The 14609-nt window shown below is 41.8% G+C and overlaps 1 long non-coding RNA gene across 1 annotated transcript; it reads left to right on the top strand.

Moving 5' to 3' along the window:
* Positions 1 to 2752: 2752 nt before the first annotated feature.
* LOC128613683 (uncharacterized) lies at positions 2753 to 12584 on the top strand. The gene is made up of 3 exons (XR_008386923.1): positions 2753 to 3108; positions 6224 to 6357; positions 12365 to 12584. It is a non-coding gene; the product is annotated as an uncharacterized LOC128613683 (long non-coding RNA).
* The last annotated feature ends 2025 nt before the right edge of the window (positions 12585 to 14609 follow it).

Here is a 14609-nt window from a genome sequence, read left to right as displayed (position 1 = left end):
TGGGTCAGTGCATCTCCAAAACGACAGGTCTTGTGGGGTGTTCCCGGTATGCAGTAGTTAGTAACTACCAAAATTGGTCTAAGGAAGGACAACCGGTGAATCTGCGACAGGGTCAGGGGCGCAAAATACACAAATTGCTGAAAAAATTAATGCTGGCTATAATAGAAAGGTGTCATAACACAGTGCTTGTATGGGGCTGTATAGCCGAAAGGATCTGAAATATTTAAAGTTGTTGATGTAATTATCAACATTATTATGTCAACATCTGCTGCTAATGTCTTGGTGCCAGATACCACACCACACCTTCAGAGGTCTTGTGGAGTCCATGCCGCGACGGGTCAGAGCTGTTTTCGTGGCACAAGTGGGACCTACACGATATTAGGCGTGCACGGTGGCTTAGTGGTTAGCATGTTCACCTCATACCTCCAGGGTCGGGGGTTTGATTCCCACTGTGGCCCTGTGTGTGTGGAGTTCGCAGGTTCTCCCTGTGCTGCGGGGGTTTCCTCCGGGTACTCCGGTTTCCTCCTCCAGTCCAAAGACATGCATGGTAGGCTGATTGGTGTTTCCAAAGTGTCCGTAGTCTATGAATGGGTGTATGAATCACTGCACCCGGGGACCATCTTCAGTCGTCCTTCTTAGGCTATCAGGCAGCTAGTTTTAATGTTATGGCTGATCAGTGTATGTGTGTGTGAGTATCGTTGGTTCTGTAGTTCTGTAATAATATATCTTCTGTGTTGATGTATTTGCTTATGCTAGAGGTTTTGCAGAAAGCAGCATTTATGAAATGTGTCCCAGCTGAGATGTTTGCAACATTTCACATAATCCATTGCAGGATCTTACAATCTGAGCCATGGATCTTTAGCTAAGCTTCCTCACGATATGCACACCAAGAAACTTTAGGCACTTGTCCCAGATTGGTTAAGGAACAAAGAGGAATGATCACTGAGGGTTTTTTTCTGAAGCCAGCAGACATTGCATACTCTGCATCAGTACACAAGCCCCAGCTTCTTGCTGACTTACTATTAGTGGAAGGTGTCAGATCACCATGGTAGAGGTGCTAGAGATCGGACGGTTGAATCTGAAGTCTGAAAATTAGCAGGCTGGATTTCTTTATCAGCTTCTGTAGAGTTATTGCATTCAATGCTGAAATAAATGTTAGTATTGAATGCATACTCAAACATGTAAAAAAAAAAAAAAGACATGCTGTGAGAAACCCGACTACTAATATGCAAAGATGTATAGGTCAACATATGTGAACTATGTTGAGCTAAACATTATAAGGGTCATATTATTATTGTGCTGCAGCTGGGTCTTTTTCAGCATCTGTGAGGCTACATTTAGCTGCACAGACACTTAACAGCCTGACATCCTACTCAACAGGAAACAGTATACAGAGCCCCAATTGTTCTCCAAAGTGGACTGTGTTCATTCTACTTAATGACATTGACAGAGGAATCTGGTCACACATTCATGTCATTGATAATAATAAATTAAACATCATTCTTTAAAAAAATAAAATGAAAGCATAAAATCATGGGTTAATTATTCCCCAACTAGTGACCTAACTATGCAAATATATATATATATATATATATATATATATAGAGAGAGAGAGAGAGAGAGAGAGAGAGAGAGCTCATATGCCATTTAACAAGAAAAAAACAGTTACTTTTGGTGAGTATGGAGTGAATTAATGTAATGACTACTGTAATACTACAAAAAACAACAACAACAACTAGTGGCTCTGTTACCCTGTTGTTGAATTTTGTTGGCATGGGTTGGGTCAACTTGTACCCTTAGGGAAGAGTCACAAAATCTATACTACTCTATCTAATACTAGGTTCTGACTGACCTACTAGGATGATACATTTCCATACTGGTGGGACTGCTCTATTTCAAAATGCCAACACTCCCATCCACAAGGCACGAAGGCTCACTGAATGGTTTGATGAGTATGAAAATTATACAAATGATATGTTATGGCCTTCCCATTCACCAGCTCTCAACCCAACTGAACACTTTTCGGTCTGACAGCATACTCTAACACCATCATCAAAACACTAATTGAGTGAATATATATATATTTTTAAAAGAATGGTGTTCATCTCTCTACCCTGCTGGAAAACCCCCCCCAATAGAAACCATCACAGAAATTCTAATGTTTTCCACTACAAATACCATTACAAACCATCCATCCATCCATCCATCCATCTTTTATACCGCTTATCCTTCAGGGTCACGGGGAATCTGGAGCCTATCCCAGGAGGCATGGGACACAAGGCCTGGTACACTCTGGACATGGTACCAATCCATCATCACAAACCATCAGCTGTTAAATATTAAACCATTACCAAATGGTTTCCATTACATAGTAGGACGAATTAAGGATGTAGGTCCTTAATGGTATCCACTAGACATAACCTGTCACAAATAGAAGGCAACAAATTAACCACAGGGACCATTACAGTTTCCATTAAAACCATTACAAATTCTACGAGGGTTTCTGTTAATGTTGTTGTTTTCAGCAGGCTAGTACTGTAGAGTTCCAGAGCCAATATCTAATGAAGCTGTTCTAGTGGCACCTTTATGCCGGCTTTTCCTTATATTTCTCATCCATCTGTATGTTTGTTGTCAAAAGAAATGATCAAGTTTGTAAAGCTCTCAATCAGTATTACAAAGCTTTCACTGAGAGGAAAACAATCTGATATTCAGTTAAACAAACAAAAGTTCAACATGGGCCAGTATAGTATACAGTGTTATCGATCGTTTTGTTTGAGAAACTTTGAATTCAATTAAAAAGAGACAGACAACTGAGTAGAAATGCTCATGAACAGGAATACAGATCAGGAAGTGGATCATGTCTCAGTGAGAGGGCGCCCTCTGTCGGATCACATGGCTCATAGCTCTAAACTCTCCAGGATAACCTATACTACCGTACTAAATAGTATGTCTCCTGAATAGCACGCCGTCACTACTTAGTAGGGTAGTATACGAGGACGAAGACAAACCTTTGACAGCTGTGGAAGGTGCTGTGGAAAAAGTCCCCTCAGGCGAATAAGTTCCGACAGAAGAGGACGTGTCGCGTGACTCCACAAAACAGGGTTGAAAGTAGGTTTCCACTATTTTAAAATCATACTTTAAACTAAACAACACCACTTATTGTTTGTTTATATCTGTTTGTTGTTTCCTTGTTGGCTCCAGTACCTTCTTCCTTTTTCTTTTCCTTCCCCCCAAAGGTCAATTTGAGTCATTGGGAGCTGGGGTATTGCTGTTGTTGTTGTTGTTGATGTTGATGATGTGTTTTGATAAAGCTATATTTATGTTCTATATCCTGTCAAGTTGATAAAGTTGCACTGTATCAATAGCTGAAATGAAATGATTGAGAGGACATGATGAACCTCCAGTTATATTCTTACACTCGTACCTTTTATTTTTTGTGGCTGGTGTGGTACCCTTAAGGGCATGTTTTAGACCTTAAAGTGCACCTATAATGGTTTTTCAGATACGACCTTTCATGTAGTGTGTTATATACGTAGCTGTTAGTGAATGTAAAAAGTCTGCCAAGTTTCAAAAATCAAAGCGCACGACAAACTGAGTTATCGACTCGTAAAAGAAGGAACCGATTCTGAACAGCTGAAACGAGTCGTTAGTGATTCCAGATTCACTTCCTGTACTAACCTACTTAGGTTTGTAACAAAAAGCCCCGCCTCTGGTGTTCATTGGCTGCTCGCTGACAGCGGTAGACCAATCGCAACAGACTGGGATGTCTGACCAATCAGAGTAGAGTATGCCCTCTGAAAGGAGGAGTTTAGAACGAATCCTTTAGAACGGATCGTTTAACGAGTCGTTTGTGACACTGGGGGATAAAAAGGGTAATGCTGCAATTTAAATTCTGAGCACATTAAAGTGTTTTCTGACCTCGGATGCACGTAAATCTATTGTACGAGAGCTTTCAAACAAAATTAGGCACGTTTCAAAACCATAACAGGAGCGCTTAGGTATGTACAGTAGCCTGTGTTTAATCTGGGAGTGGTGCATGTAGTGTAACTTAATCGATTTACCCCAAAAATATTGTATTTAAAGTTGTAACAGTGGTCTGTAAGGTCCGGTTCAGTAACTTTTTAATAAGAAGATACATACTAACGGTGCAAAAGGCTTAATCTTTACTTCTGAGACTGAGGCATCAGTTGGTACATTGAGACTGATGAATTAGTTATTAAAGTACCTGTTTTCAATACTAGACAGTGTCAAGGCAAAAGTTGAAACTATTTAACTCTTTTTACCAGAGACCAAAGAATGGAATTTGCGCCTGTTTTTGTGGTGCCCGTGTTCAGCATTGAATTTATGTGAGATGTCACACTCCACAGTAGTGGTTCATGGCTCACATGACAGTAGACACGGGGCTTTAAGAATTTGCAGGTTTTTTAAAAATGTGTTTTTCATTATTTATTTTTTTTTTAAAAACCTAGCCTACTACGTTTAAATGTTATTGTTTATTGTGGCCGTTGTGTACAGTGTTTCAGTATAAATAAAAGCTTTAGTTGTGTTGTCCATTTTATCTCTATACCAATGTTATTATGGAGAGGTGTGAATAGTTTGCCCAGCAGGGGGCTCACACCCCTCCCCTTTTCCCATAGCCCTGCTCACTAGCAGCTAGACCCAGAGTCACGATACTCTACACACAGAAACCCAACAGCTGACTAATTTGATAAATCCTGACTAATTTTATAACCGAGTGGCAACGATAAAATAATTCCTTTGTGTATACTGATCGAAAACGTCTGATAAGTTGATTTCCATTCCGCCGGCGGCCTGGAATGCCAACGTACTGCTCTAGGCTGTCACTGTTGGGCCAATGGGTGGCTCCTGCTAGACCTGTATCAGGCACATCCCACTGGACAGAGACCCCGGGGAAACCCCCAGGACCCACTGGAGAGATATCTGACCGTTAAGTTAGGAACATCTGGGGATCATCCAGGAGGCTCTGGAGGAGTGTCTCAACACTCTGTTGCAACCCGCACCAGAAAAATAGAAGAAAAATGAATGAATTAATCTCTTTGCACAAACATTCACCTAAAAGTAGCTGGCCGTTCTGCATCCAAACTGAGCCAAAAAGTCACACTCTGATTAACAAATCAAAACAGAGACATAAATAAAAAAACACTTCAAATAGCACAATAAAATTTGTTTTCGGTTACAAAATCGGTTCCAATTGATCAGCACAACTGACCAATCGGTCGACCTCTACTCTGCACTTCTACATACATGCATTTAACGTACACTGATTTCCATCAGATGGGGAAAATAAACGTCTGAACGAGGAGCAGACATTTCAGAGCACCAGTGAAAAACCGTTCTCAGCGTCCTGTTTTTAAAAAGTTATCAGAAAGCTTTGTTTTAAACAGTGAAGAGTATAAGTCCAATGGCCTCTTTTAGTCGGCCATGTTTAGTGACAAAAACAGTAGACTGTCTAGTGAAAAACCTAGACGTCTGGTTGTGTGACTAGAGCGAACTCTCTGGTCTTGTAACCTGCAGTATAGCGATAATTTCAATACTTGTAAAATATAAGTGCTTGGATGAGAGGTGCTCATTTTTTGTGCTTCCTTTAAGAAGATAAATGATTTGCTCTGTGGTTGGTCTTTGCACCTTTGAGCCTCTGCTTACCAATGCAAAGCACAGTCCCCTGCGTTTTGCATGTGTGTCTTTCGTAGTTTGCTGAGATTTCTGTAGGAAACAGACTAACACTGAGTCAGTGTGTATCTTGGTTGATTTTAGTTAAGATTGTCAAAGAGGAAACTGAATCACACTCACCACGCAGAATGACCGTCAGTGATCTGATCCGTTTAAGGATTCAGTATTTCTGATTATTTTAGATTATAGGAGTGGCGCTGAATGAAGGCTGACTGAATAAAGCGAGTGATTCAGTAGTGGAGGAAACTCAAGGCAGGACCTGCACTTGCATATAAGTAACCCAGTGCTGACTCGCACTCCCGTCCCGTCATCTATATCTCTCTCCGTTTGCTTCGGTTTTCAGGTTTATTCATATCCATCTGCCTCGCCCTCTGTCTGCTTCGCGCTTTCATTCACTGCCTGCCTCTCTCCGCCTCTTATACGTCCCGTTCCCTCCCCCACTCTGTTTGATCTGCCCTTTTTACCACAGTTGCTCTGTTCATTCCTCCTCCCCTTCTCCTCTTCTTTCCCTTCTCTCTCTTTCACTAAACAGGAGGTGCTTTCACTGAACGGGACACGAGAAATGTAGCACAGTGGAAGTGCCAAGGAAATCGGACCCGACGAAGCTTTCGAACGTGACTTCCAGACTGTCCTTTAGCCCGGCGCAAGAATCTCCCAGCAACTTCAGTAAGTAAACCCAGAGTCGATTCCCACTTTCTAGTACACCGAGTGGACGTGTGTGGCACTCCTGCTGCTGCAGTTTGTTCATTAGTTCATTGATGACCGATTGAGCAAAGATCTGCAAATGAAGGCGTGTTTTACTGAGCGATTACTTCTTTCAGGTGATGTGGAATCGACCTTTCTATATCTACAGCCAATTTTTCTCCATGTATCATTTCATTAGGATATGTAGACAGCGTTTGTCATCTCCTGCTTGGGACAGGTGGTGCATTCATCAGCTCCCACGTTGGCAAAGGTACAAAGTAAACACAAAATTACCTCAGCGAAGTGGTGGATAATAAAGGCTGACATCATGACTTGACATCATGACAGTCAGCTTGTTCTGTGAATATTAGAGAACGAAGTAATGCTATGAATGTTACCTAGATTGTTCTGGTTAATAAGTTCCTCGGCATATTTACAGTAGGATCCAGGCTCAGGTAGGAGTAAGTGTTGAAAAAAAGTTGATCATTTTAATAAAAGATTCACCCTCTGGGCATCTAAATGTCGCTTGAGTGTTCTGTGATATGAAGATAACACAAGATAAACTGGCTGTATTTAAAGGTACAGTAATGACAGAATGGTGATATGAGTGTCTGTGTTTTCCATTTCTGTCTATATATCCACCGTGTGACATTATCATTGAATTAACGTTCTTACTATTCTGTTATCTGAAGATAAACAAGACAAAGTCAGTGTGTGATGGGATGTTCTGATCTTTTAATATAATCATCGAGTAATGCATATAATTGAATTAGGATACGTGTTCGGTCTCCAAAACTGTGCAATAGCAGTAGCACTGTGTTTTATTTGATTCGTTTTTAAATCACTGATTTGTTTCAGTTCAACTCGGTCGACTCAGTTCAACATGACTGGTTTGTTTCAGACCATGTTATGATTTTTTTTTCCCCCTGGAAAGTTATGATATGCTATGCATATCAATATTACTAATGCCTTCTTGAAAAGTCCAAGCTCTCCCTCAAACAAAAACAGCAGCCCAGTATGATAAAAATCTGCCGAGTCTGAGAAGTTTTTCAGTGTGAGAGGAGTTCTCGGACGTTTTATGCCTGCTACTAATATCATTGGGCGGCTGTGGGTCAGGTGGTAGAGCGTGTTGTCCACTAATCGTAGGGTCGGGGGTTCGATTCCCGGCCCACGTGACTCCACATGCCAAAGCATCCTTGGGCAAGACACTGAACCCCAAGTTGCTCACGATGGCAAGTTGCAAGTTGGCAAGTTGGCTCCCTTACATGGCAGCTCTGCTACCATTGGTGTGTGAGTGTGTGTGAATGAGACACAGTGTAAAGCGCTTTGGAACCTCTAAGGTTAAAAAAAGCGCTATATAAGTGCAGAATATTTACGAATATACGACTTGTCCTGCCAGCTTGTTATTCTTTCTCAGTCACGTGTCACTCTGTGGAACCGAACTGCAGTGACAGGTGGAATGGAACGCTGGAAGGGTTTATGGGAGAGGCAGTGTAGGTTAATGTATAACCACCACTCTGAGTCTGTTCGATAGAGTGTGCGTTTGGTTTGGTGTGCTGATTTGGAGACCGTGATGATGTCACGTTCTGGGATCGTCAGGCACCGGTTGTTTGCTTAGACGTCAACAATATGCTGGTTATGGCAACGCACAAAGTAGCACACACACATATATATATATATATATATATATATATATATATATATATATATATATAAAATGACTTATATAATCCTCCTCCTTCCACGCAGGCCTTGTTAGGCGGGTGCTTTCGGGGCCGTTCCAAAAAAAGCTCGAGGCACGATAGCTCAAGATCCCCAAGAAGAGAAAATATTTTGTTGAAATTTATCGTGCATTTTATAATTCGCTGCACATCCAAATCTCAATGCTGTCCTAAAGCATTAACTCGCGTTTGAATAAAAAGTGCACGGCGGTTGCAATACCTTTTAATGGTAACAGTCTGTGACGCATGAAAGACGAACACTGGATGTAAGGTCCTTTCACAGGACTCAAAGAGGCGATTTTGTTTTCCTTTTCATGCAAGGAGGATAAAATGGCTAATTCAATTGTGCAATGTTTCGAGAAATTTGACTGAACGGGGCCAAGATTGATTACGTTCAAATCCACGAATGCCTGGACGTGTTAAGAAATACAAGCTGCCCATTGTGTACTGCTGACTCATATTCATCATTTTATCTTCAATCCGCCAGCTGGGTATACGCAAGGATTACGCAATTTAAATCCACTAAATTGTATACGAGAAATAAAAACAAAGCCACCAGGGTGCCCCAAAAAATCTCCATACATAGAGGGAAATTAACACTTTATTTATTTATTTATTTATTTATTTATTTATTTATTTGTAGCAAAATGTCTTCTAAAATTTTTCATACTTAGTTTCTATTATATACATATGTTTTACACATAGCCTTTAAGAAGAGCGTATTAAAACCGGTCTCATGGCTGTCGCAAAGTTGCGATGGACTTTAACAGGAAGCATGGCGAGCACATCGCACACACGACACCGTTCCTAAACGTATTAACAAATTCAAAAAGACTCGAAGTGTTGCGGACCGACCGGGAAGAAACTGACGAAGGCACGACCGACGTGGTGCTGCCGAACACGGTCCCCTCCTCTATGGAGACTTTTCGGACCCCCGCTGTATTTGCATATCGTTGCGTCTCATGCTTTCGAGCTGTGTATTTGAAATAAGTCTTCACGTCGCTTCAGGAATGACTACTCTTATAAACATATCTTTATATGCGAGTCCCTGAGTGAGAGGTCAGGCTCACGAGACAGCTTGAGAGCGAAGGCTACTTCTATTAGTCTTTGTGGGAGAAAAAAAATCTGGTATTACGCCCTTCTTCTCCGGCATCGTTGAAGTGGATCGGGCGAAAGCCTTTAATGAGATCACATCCAATTAGAACGGTTTTGTAAAACAGAATTTGGAAGAATAATCCTATTCAACCAAAATAGGATAAATTATATCCCTTTTGTGTGTGTATGTGTGTGTGTGTGTGTGCTCTTTATTCAGTTGTAAGCCTTTGGCATGAATTGCCTAAGAGAGAAAGAGAGCATGCAAGACGGCATGTAGGCACTGTTTATTGTACTGCTGGAGTGATACATGGATAAGTGATAGGTGAAGGCTTATCTGTAATCTCTAACACAGTGAATGAAGACCCAACAAGATGGCTCGGAGGTTGATAAGGAAGTCTGACAGGCAGAATTTGAACATAAATGCTTGTGTGTGTGTGAATACAGATAGTTCAACTCAACACTATTAATCCAAACTAATTCGATAATAGTTGTAAACCCGAGTTGCATTTACTGTAACTCCTTATCTAAATTACACCACACCTTTACACCCTTGTGCAAGCTATGAGGGACGTACACACACAATAGGAAATACCAGTATCGAGCGGGGAATTATAACAGTACAGTATGGCCTTCCTTATTATAGCGTATTATTTTATTATATTTTCCTAAGCGGAGACAGAAAGCTGGCTGTTAAAGGCTGTTTAGCTTTGGGTTGTTTTTGTTTTTGTTTTTTTTTTGGTAGAGGTTTGAATGGAATTCTGTATCTATTTGCACACGGATCCAAACGACCGAGCATTATCGCCATCTTTCATGCGATCATTATTTAAGCCCGGAACAACGAAGCACTTTATTCTCGCTAATGTCTTGTAAACTGGTAATCATTGAATGTGCTCTAGGTCAATTACACACGATGATGAAAGCAGACCTAGATACCAGAACAAAAGCTGTGGAAAATAATATGGCGGCAGAGAGGGGAAGCCAAAAAAAAAAAAAAAAAAAAAAAAGGAAAGCTAAAGAAGTGTATTAAATCTGTAGAAGTAAGACCGTCAGTTGCAGTTGTGTGTAACAGGGACCAAGAGGCTGGAGGGTTTCTGGTACTGTTCTGTACTTTCATTTATCCAGTCTCTTTCATGAAGGACATGTGCTGGTTTATTATTTAGAGAACTAGCATTGCAGGTCATCTTTCAGTACATGTTTATCCTATCGATAGGGCAATCGTTTATTGGAATAATTGAAGAGTCCGCTCCTGTTTGCTTTCAGAGTGGTGTTGATGAAACGCTGAGCTTATAAAGGGCTTTCAGGGGTTACAGTGAGGTATTGCAAATACGGTTTTGTAGCAACTCAACAGAGCTTGGAAGAAAAACTAGGACTTTTCATGCCATTTGGCTTGTGGAGATCCTGTACCTAGCGCATTATGCAAATTCCACACACCGCGAACAAAACAAAACCCTTTGTGTTGATTCATTGGCAGAATATCATATGATCAGCTAATCCCGGGAACACTGGGTGCAAGGTGGGAGAATTCACTCCAGACAGGACGCCAGTCTATTGAGGAGCCTCATTCTCATTCTCCTGCATATTTCTGGACAATGAGAGGAAACCCAAACACAAAAACAAACAAAGCTTCTTTAATCCACTTCCTCAACTTCTCAACAAAATGATAATGGGACGGAGGATGAGCAGGAAATAGCTGGGGCCTTTTCTAGGCTGCACACGTGATGTCACGCTCATAAGGAACTAAAATCATTTTTAGTTCCCTACAGTACATGTGTCTGGTGAGAAGAAGGACAATAAAGTCTACTTGACCTGGTGTCGTATACTTGCAACACATTATTTCATTTTTTTTTTTTTTTTAGCTTTGTAGTTTAGAGAACGTTTCCGTGACCATAACCCCAGTTCAGAGTCCTCTGGTCTCCTAGGTGACGATTCAGAGGGAATATGGCTTCCGACTGACCAAAGACGAGATATACTCGAACGTTCATGTATCCCCTTACTCTCTAATGAAAGTACTTCATTCAGAATGGTTTGGTATTCAGGCTGTTTTCTATCATCTCAAGTACTTCTTTGGTCTGTTTCTTTCTTCTTTTTGTGGACTCTCTCTTTCCCATTGTTTACCTCCACTAACCCCCCCTTGTGAGCGTTTGAGCTATAGCTTATGTGACGGCACACACGTACGCAGCCTCTTTCTCCAGTACGGTTGGCACTGAGCACCGCTGAGTGTGTGCTGACTGGCCTTGAGATATCTTACACTTCAACTTTGCTCCTCATGTGACCACAGTTCGAGGGAGTTCATGTACTGCCAAAAATACGACATCGTAATTGCTGGCAACCAACTGTCTGTCCTTAAATATCTTTGTAATGGACACTTCTAGCCACAATTATTTTGGACTTAATAATATCTCACAAATGACCTGCATCTGTAGACCTTGAAATGTATCTACTTGAAATGATAGACCATTCTTATTAGAACAGGGTTTTTTTTCTTCTTCAGGAAACTAGGCTAAACTAGGAGATTAGGCTGTTCTGAATGAAGATAATCCGTGTGGATGCTATTCGGGAGATTCTGCTATTCATAAGAAAATATTTGTCCATCACACACCAAGTATAAGATCGTATTGTTGTTGTTTTTTTTGTTTTGTTTTTTTTTTTAGCATGAATTCAAATCTGGCCTTCCTCTTTCCTGTTTTATTTCTTTCTGGCAAATAAATATTACCTTGACTTCTTGAATACGTTTCAATGTATGACCTGTGATGAGCGAAAACGTAACGTTTTGAACAACATTAACATCCTGTGGTATTACATGAATGAGTAACAGCATGATGAGTTGATATATGATCTGAAAACCTTCATAATTCATGCGCACACAGAGATGAATGCTGTACTGCCAGGGCCGTTTCTCTACTGCAGCTATGTGAGGCCTATCTTATTACAGATCAATGCTACAGGGAGGGCTGGCCTGCTTTTAGGGAAAGTGATATGGGGTGGTACAAAAGCACTACTGTTGTTTATAAGCACTTTGACGATTTCCTTTTAATTATTAACACTTACTAATGTCGACGGTGTACCAATGAGTTTATTAAACCATATTAACATGTAAAATGACTCAACGGTTGGATCAGTGTTTAGGGTTTGATGCCTCGTTTTGAATCTTTTGTTCCTTTTATGTTTTTCAGGTCGGAGGAGGGCCTGCATGTCCAAATTCCTCCTTGTCAGTCTTTGGAGTCTTTGATCCACTAGGGGGCAGCACCACCATTTTGCAGCCATTCAGCACACTGAGCTCTGGTGACCCGTGCCGACTTCCTCTCTCACCGACTCTCTCCTCCGTCTGGTCGCCTTCAGGCCCTGCTGGAGCCACGGGCATCCTTCACCCTGAGCGGGGAGCAGGAAGAGGGATGTGGCCCTCTCACCCAGGACCTCCGCCTCTCTCCTGGGAACCTGAGGCATGGCCCTCTCCTGGTTAAAGCATGCAAAGATGTGTCCACTCTCACAGGTAGGAGTCTTGCACAGCTATTGATGCAGAAATTACTGCAGTGGTCACGTCAGATTATCTTTATGCACTGTGCTGCTGCCACATGATTTGGCTGATTAAATAACTGCATACTGTAAATGAACAGGTGTACTGATGCTCCTAATAAAGTGGGCAGTGAGGGTATATACTGTAATTGATATTAAGATACACACACACATATGTATATATGTGTGCGTGTGTGTGTGTGAGTATGTATGTATATATATATATGTGTGTGTGTGTGTATAAAAACAGTATCTCACAAAAGTGAGTACACCCCTCACATTTTTGTAAATATTTGATTATATCTTTTCATGTGACAACACTGAAGAAATGACACTTTGCTACAATGTAAAGTAGTGAGTGTACAGCTTGTGTAACAGTGTAAATTTGCCGTCCCCTCAAAATAACTCAACACACAGCCATTAATGTCTAAACCGCTGGCAACAAAAGTGAGTACACCCCTAAGTGAAAATGTCCAAATTGGGCCCAATTAGCCATTTTTCCTCCCCGGTGTCATGTGACTTGTTAGTGTTACAAGGTCTCAGGTGTGAATGGGGAGCAGTTGTGTTAAATTTGGTGTCATCACTCTCACACTCCCTCATACTGGTCACTGGACGTTCAACATGGCACCTCATGGCAAAGAACTCTCTGAGGATCTGAAAAAAAGAATTGTTGCTCTACATAAAGATGGCCTAGGCTATAAGAAGATCGCCAAGACCCTGACACTGAGCTGCAGCACGGTGGCCAAGACCATACAGCGGTTTAACAGGACAAGTTCCACTCAGAACAGGCCTCGCCATGGTCGGCCAAAGAAGTTGAGTGCACGTGTTCAGCGTCATATCCAGAGGTTGTCTTTAGGAAATAGACGTATGAGTGCTGCCAGCATTGCTGCAGAGGTTGAAGGGGTGGGGGGTCAGCCTGTCAGTGCTCAGACCATACGCCGCACACTGCATCAAATTGGTCTGCATGGCTGTCGTCCCAGAAGGAAGCATCTTCTAAAGATGATGCACAAGAAAACCCGCAAACAGTTTGCTGAAGACAAGCAGACTAAGGACATGGATTACTGGAACCATGTCCTGTGGTCTGATGAGACCAAGATAAACTTATTTGGTTCAGATGGTGTCAAGCGTGTGTGGCGGCAACCAGGTGAGGAGTACAAAGACAAGTGTGTCTTGCCTACAGTCAAGCGTGGTGGTGGGAGTGTCATGGTCTGGGGCTGCATGAGTGCTGCCGGCACTGGGGAGCTACAGTTCATTGAGGGAACCGTGAATGCCAACATGTACTGTGACATACTGAAGCAGAGCATGATCCCCTCCCTTCGGAGACTGGGCCGCAGGGCAGTATTCCAGCATGATAACGACCCCAAATACACCTCCAAGACGACCACTGCCTTGCTAAAGAATCTGAGGGTGAAGGTGATGGACTGGCCAAGCATGTCTCCAGACCTAAACCCTATTGAGCATCTGTGGGGCATCCTCAAACGGAAGGTGGAGGAGCACAAGGTCTCTAACATCCACCAGCTCCGTGATGTCGTCATGGAGGAGTAGAAGAGGACTCCAGTGACAACCTGTGAAGCTCTGGTGAACTCCATGCCCAAGAGGGTTAAGGCAGTGCTGGAAAATAATGGTGGCCTCACAAAATATTGACACTTTGGGCCCAATTTGGACATTTTCACTTAGGGGTGTACTCACTTTTGTTGCCAGTGGTTTAGACATTAATGACTGTGTGTTGAGTTATTTTGAGGGGACAGCAGATTTACACTGTTACACAAGCTGTACACTCACTACTTTACATTGTAGCAAAGTGTCATTTCTTCAGTGTTGTCACATGAAAAGATATAATCAAATATTTAGAAAAATGTGAGGGGTGTACTCACTTTTGTGAGATACTGTGTATATATATATATA

Source organism: Ictalurus furcatus, chromosome 10 (assembly GCF_023375685.1).
Source record: "Ictalurus furcatus strain D&B chromosome 10, Billie_1.0, whole genome shotgun sequence".
In the NCBI taxonomy this organism is placed as follows: Eukaryota; Metazoa; Chordata; class Actinopteri; order Siluriformes; family Ictaluridae; genus Ictalurus; species Ictalurus furcatus.
Note: the sequence above shows the minus strand (reverse complement) of the source record. Positions and strands in the feature narration are given on the sequence as shown.